Below are 6,231 nucleotides of genomic sequence, written 5' to 3' on the forward strand. Positions count from 1 at the left end.
GACATGTTTGCGTAACCCACAACAGCCTCATTAGTACAGGTGATGCTGTTGGTGTGTTCAAATGCATTCAAAAATAAACCATGACAAACACTTCTTATGTGTGTGCACGTGGTTTGATAAATGTCTTCATTAATTACTTTTATGCGTTTCAAAGTCCCGCATGTGACCGCAGGAGAGAAAGTGTTCCTAAAAATGGCTCCCGGGGTTGTTCGTGCGCTGAGACTCATTCACACTGCAAAAGAACAACAATTTTCATAACGTGTGGGAGAAAAAGCCCTTTGCATTGATGCTGACCGCATGTTCCGGTTGGAAAATGAAAGAACAAAGACTGTTTTGATGTTCATGGCCACAGGTAAAAATGCAAATGACAGATGCAGCAATACTGTGAGGACACAACTATCAAATGACTCTGTAAATGTTCTTAGCATTTTCTGAGAGAAGTGGGAGATAAAACAACATTTGTTTGTTTTGTAGATGGGATTCGAGTTAGAGACTCGGACTCCAGACTCGAGTCGACACAAAAGCCTTGTGAATGTTTCAAATACAACTCGAGTCTTTAAACCTTAATGATTCATATCTTAAAGGAAGATCTTGTGTTTTATTTGTATGCTTTTATTACATCTACTTCACATGTCCCCGTGTGTCACAATCGATCGGAATGTTATCATAGAATTTGATTCCGCGTAAACCGGCGTGCGGAGTGACTCCAGCCGGGTCTCCTAAGCAACCAAATTGGCCCGGTTGCTAGGGAGGGTAGAGTCACATGGGGTAACCTCCTCGTGGTCGCTATAATGTGGTTCTCACTCTCGGTGGGGCGTGTGGTGAGTTGTGCGTGGATGCCGCGGAGAATAGCGTGAAGCCTCCACACACGCTACGTCTCCATGGGAACACACTCAACAAGTCACGTGATCAGATGCGCGGATTGATGGTCTCAGACGCGGAGGCAACTGATATTCAGAGTCACTACGCCACCACGAGGACTTGGAGCGCATTGGGAATTGGACATTCCAAGTTGGGGAGAAAAAGGGAGAACAAAATCAACTGATGATATGGCTGGTTGATAAAATGGTATAGATATTTATATATATATAAAAGTTATGATATTGATGATAAACTTTTGCGTCATTTTCAATATTTAGCCTATGTTCTACATCTAGAGTAGCCGATCGAAACGATATGTGTCGCTAATAACGCAAGCAGTTCGGCAATGTAATAAACACAATTAGCTAACTGAATCCCAGACATGAGGTATTAGCGGGCAGCCCTGTTGACTAGCCCTGCTATTAGCCCTGTTGACAGCCCTGTTGATAGCCCTGTATTAGCCCTGTTGATAGCCCTGTTGATAGCTCTGTTGTTAGCCCTGGTGATAGCCCTGTATTAACCCTGATGATAGCCCTGTTGATAGCCCTGTATTAGCCCTGATGATAGCCCTGTTGATAGCCCTGTTGATAGCCCTGTATTAGCCCTGTATTAGCCCTGTTGATAGCCCTGTATTAGCCCTGATGATAGCCCTGTTGATAGCCCTGTTGATAGCCCTGTTGATAGCCCTGATGATAGCCCTGTTGATAGCCCTGTTGATAGCCCTGTATTAGCCCTGTTGATAGCCCTGATGATAGCCCTGTTGATAGCCCTGTATTAGCCCTGTTGATAGCCCTGTATAGCCCTGTATTAGCCCTGTTGTTAGCCCTGTATTAGCCCTGATGATAGCCCTGTTGATAGCCCTGTTGATAGCCCTGTATTAGCCCTGTTGATAGCCCTGTATTAGCCCTGATGATAGCCCTGTTGATAGCCCTGATGATAGCTCTGTTGATAGCCCTGTATTAGCCCTGTTGATAGCCCTGTATTAGCCCTGTTGATAGCCCTGTTGATAGCCCTGATGATAGACCTGTTGATAGCCCTGTTGATAGCCCTGTATTAGCCCTGTTGATAGCCCTGTATTAGCCCTGTATTAGCCCTGTTGATAGCCCTGTTGATAGCCCTGTTGATAGCCCTGTATTAGCCCTGTATTAGCCCTGATGATAGCCCTGTATTAGCCCTGTTGATAGCCCTGCTATTAGCCCTGTTGATAGCCCTGTATTAGCGGGCTATCCCGTGACTCGTTGTGCATGACACCGCAGAGACTCACAGCATGTGGAGGCTCATACTACTCTACACGATCCACACACAACTCACCACACGCCCCATTGAGAGCAAGAACCACTAATCACCACCACAAGGAGGTTACCCCATGTGACTCTACCCTCCCTAGCAACCGGGCCAATTTGGTTGCTTAGGAGACCTGGCTGGAGTCGAACTCGTGACAGGTAGTCAGCGTTAATACCCGCTGAGCTGAAACACCTCTTTCTATGTAAATAAGGCTTGATACAGCATGTGCCATATTGCACTATTATAACCACAGAAAGTCAACAGTAACTGGAATGCCATCCATCCATCCATCCATCGTCAACCGCTTATCCTGTGTACAGGGTCGCGGGGGGCTGGAGCCTATCCCAGCTAACATTGGGCGAAAGGCGGGGGACACCCTGGACAGGTCGCCAGTTGATAAAATAAAATAAAATGGTAACTGGAATGTTCTTAAAAAAATACTTTTTAATGATTAAAAGCATCTTTGTCACCAGTAGCCAGGTGGGCAATTGTACAATGTAAATTTGCGTTCACAAATGATTCGTCTGTATTTGTCCTGTTGCCTGATTTGCATAATTCCTCGAGTGAATCAGGCACTAAAATAACAGACTGTGCATGCAAATAAACGTCTTTGTTCATGCCTGTCCTTATCGAAGTCTCATCCATACAGCTTCAGTCGTAATAACAAGCTTGACAAGGTCCCCTCGACCAGAATGCCACCCCGTTCAATCCAGAGGTCAGACTGACCCGGACGAGTCGCACAAATGGATTCCGTCCCTTTAATTCAAAGCTCAAAGCATTTGGGAGGCCGGAGCGGAGGTCAACACTTTCATTTGTGTTGCCATAGAGACGGCTCCTCCACCGGCGGTCTGTTTGATGGGTCTAAATAAACGTAATGACTACAGTGACTAAATGAACTGTTGACTTGAAATAATAGTTCAGGCATTGTTTCCTCCAAATTGTGGAGTTCTCAAACGAACAGCCGTCGGTCAGTGTGGGCAATTATTTAAGCGTCGTGCTGCGTGGCGAGGGGAGATGTCAAGAGCACGCCAGCCTCTTCTGCGGGGTTATGTTTAGATGTTTGTGGGCAGATGGGGGTCACGCGTCCCGCAGGTTTCTCGTGGCAGAGGCTTCATCAATCAACAGGCCGTGTGTTTGTATTTATCACAAAGTTGAAGAGTTTGATGAGGGAAAGAAAGGTGGAAAAGGACAGAATCAGGTTTGGGAATCATGATGAAACTGAATGGGGGTTCCAAATTACGCCAGGTTGCACCAGGTGCATTTAGAACTGATATTTCACCCAAAAATGATCATTTACTCACCCTCTTGTTGTTCCAAAACCAGGATGACTTTTAGGTGATTCTCACAAAATCTGTCAAGAAAATGTCCCGAGACCAGTTTACCAATAACAATCGATCTAAGCTGTTAAGAGCGTTTTCTACGAGCGATTTTGCGAATGTTCGTTCATTTTTACGTGCGTTCCCAAAGCTGCACTTATCACGTACACACGAAGATGCGCTTTAAACACTAAACGTGTTGGTGGATAGATGAGACAGGGATGGATGGATAGATGGATGGATGGACGGATGGATAGATAAGACAGGGATGGATGGATGGATGGATGGATAGATAGATGGATAGATAAGACAGGGATGGATGGATAGATGGACGGATGGATGGATAGATAAGACAGGGATGGATGGATAGATGGATGGATGGACGGATGGATAGATAAGACAGGGATGGATGGATGGATGGATGGATAGATAGATGGATAGATAAGACAGGGATGGATGGATGGATGGATAGATGGATAGATAAGACAGGGATGGATGGATGGACGGATGGATAGATAGATAAGACAGGGATGGATGGATGGATGGATGGATAGATAGATGGATAGATAAGACAGGGATGGATGGATGGATGGATAGATAGATGGATAGATAAGACAGGGATGGATGGACGGATGGATGGACGGATGGATAGATAGATAAGACAGAGATGGATGGATGGATAGATAGAGAAAACAGGGATGGATGGATGGATGGATAGATAGATAAGACAGGGATGGATGGATGGATGGATAGATAGATAAGACTGGGATGGATGGATGGATGGATGGATAGATAGATAAGACAGGGATGGATGGATGGATGGACGGATGGATGGATAGATAAGACAGGGATGGATGGATAGATAGATAGATAAGACAGGGATGGATGGATGGATAGATAGATAAGACAGGGATGGATGGATAGATAGATAAAGACAGGGATGGATGGATGGATGGATAGATAAGACAGGGATGGATGGATGGACGGATGGATAGATAGATAAGACAGGGATGGATGGATGGATGGATGGATGGATAGATAGATGGATAGATAAGACAGGGATGGATGGATGATGGATGGATGGATAGATGGATAGATAAGACAGGGATGGATGGATGGCTGGATGGACGGATGGATAGATAGATAAGACAGGGATGGATGGATGGATAGATAGAGAAGACAGGGATGGATGGATGAATGGATAGATAGATAGATAAGACAGGGATGGATGGATGGATGGATAGATAGATAAGACAGGGATGGATGGATGGATGGATAGATAGATAAGACAGGGATGGATGGATGGATGGACGGATGGATGGATAGATAAGACAGGGATGGACGGATAGATAGATAGATAAGACAGGGATGGATGGATGGATAGATAGATAAGACGGATGGATGGATAGATAGATAAGACAGGGATGGATGGATGGATGGATAGATAAGACAGGGATGGATGGATAGATAGATAGATAGATAAGACAGGGATGGATGGATAGATAGATAGATAAGACAGGGATGGATGGATAGATAGATAGATAAGACAGGGATGGATGGATGGATGGATAGATAAGACAGGGATGGATGGATGGACGGATGGATAGATAAGACAGGGATGGATGGATGGATGGATAGATAGATAGATAAGACAGGGATGGATGGATGGATAGATAAGTCAGGGATGGATGGATAGATAAGACAGGGATGGATGGATGGATAGATAGATAAAACAGGGATGGATGGATGGACGGATGGATAGATAGATAAGACAGGGATGGATGGATGGATGGATAGATAGATAGATAAGACAGGGATGGATGGATGGATAGATAGATAAGACAGGGATGGATGGATGGATGGATGGATGGATAGATAGATAAGACAGGGATGGATAAGACAGGGAAGGATGGATGGATGGATAGATAAGACATGGATGGATGGATAAGACAGGGATGGATGGATGGATAGATAAGACATGGATGGATGGATAAGACAGGGATGGATGGATGGATAGATAAGACATGGATGGATAGATAAGACAGGGAAGGATGGATGGATGGATAGATAAGACAGGGATGGATGGATAAGACAGGGAAGGATGGATGGATGGATAGATAAGACAGGGAAGGATGGATGGATGGATGGATAGATAAGACAGGGATGGATGGATGGATAGATAAGACATGGATGGATGGATGGATGGATGGATAGATAAGACATGGATGGATAAGACAGGGATGGATGGATGGATGGATGGATGGATAAGACAGGGATGGATGGATGGATGGATGGATGGATAAGACATGGATGGATGGATAAGACAGGGATGGATGGATGGATAAGACATGGATGGGTGGATAAGACAGGGATGGATGGATGGATGGATGGATAAGACAGGGATGGATGGATAAGACATGGATGGGTGGATAAGACAGGGAAGGATGATGGACGGCTATAAGAAAAGAGGCTTTATTTTCTATATGCAACCTATAATTTATTATTCATTTCTTTGGATTTTGAAGTAAAATAGGAAATTACATTTTCGTGAGAATCAGACGTGTACATACGATAAAACTGAATGTTGACTTTCAGCTTAATACCTCGTTTTGTGATCCACAGACGAAAAAAGGTCATGCAGTTTTGGAGCAGCATGAGGGTGAGTAAATGATGGTCTTTGAGTTAACTAGTCCTCTAAGTCATGTTCTGCTTGGGGTCAACAACAGATTTGCCATTTAAAAGCAATGAACAGGCAATATATAAATATTAG

Source organism: Xyrauchen texanus, chromosome 49 (assembly GCF_025860055.1).
Source record: "Xyrauchen texanus isolate HMW12.3.18 chromosome 49, RBS_HiC_50CHRs, whole genome shotgun sequence".
NCBI lineage: Eukaryota > Metazoa > Chordata > Actinopteri > Cypriniformes > Catostomidae > Xyrauchen > Xyrauchen texanus.